We start from the raw sequence: 510 nt of genomic DNA, 5'->3' as shown, positions 1-510 counted from the left end.
CGGTATGCTAGAGTGACTTCAAACTATGGTTCGTGGTGCAAAAACACAGAGGAGACGTTTAGAGTTTCAAGTCTGACTGCTGCAGTGAAGGGAAAGTTGCTGCTACTTGTTTTACCGGTAATGTTTCTGCAGGGTGTTTGCATGAGATAAACCCTAATAATATCCTGTGACAAAACCACAGCCGGATACAGAAACCGTGCACCACAACATCCACTTTTACTCACTGTAACAGAACCAACCTCAAAGACCCCAACACCTTCCCCTATCTCTCCTGAGGCTTGTTAAGCAATAACAGAATAATCCCTCTCTCCACCTGCCCTGGAGTTGCCTCTTCTTCTTCTTCTGTGTCACCATGGTAACGTGACAACCATATTGCACCTTCCTGACAGGCAGGTAAAACAGCTCCACTGGGCCCTGAGTGCCTGTGAAAGCAATAATAATAAACGTTAAATGTAGGTGGGGCAGCGGGTGTTTGTTTAGTAGGAATCTCAATGTGTGCACAATATGCAG

Source organism: Platichthys flesus, chromosome 14, assembly GCF_949316205.1.
Source record: "Platichthys flesus chromosome 14, fPlaFle2.1, whole genome shotgun sequence".
NCBI classification, from domain to species: domain Eukaryota; kingdom Metazoa; phylum Chordata; class Actinopteri; order Pleuronectiformes; family Pleuronectidae; genus Platichthys; species Platichthys flesus.
This window is presented reverse-complemented; position numbering follows the sequence as displayed.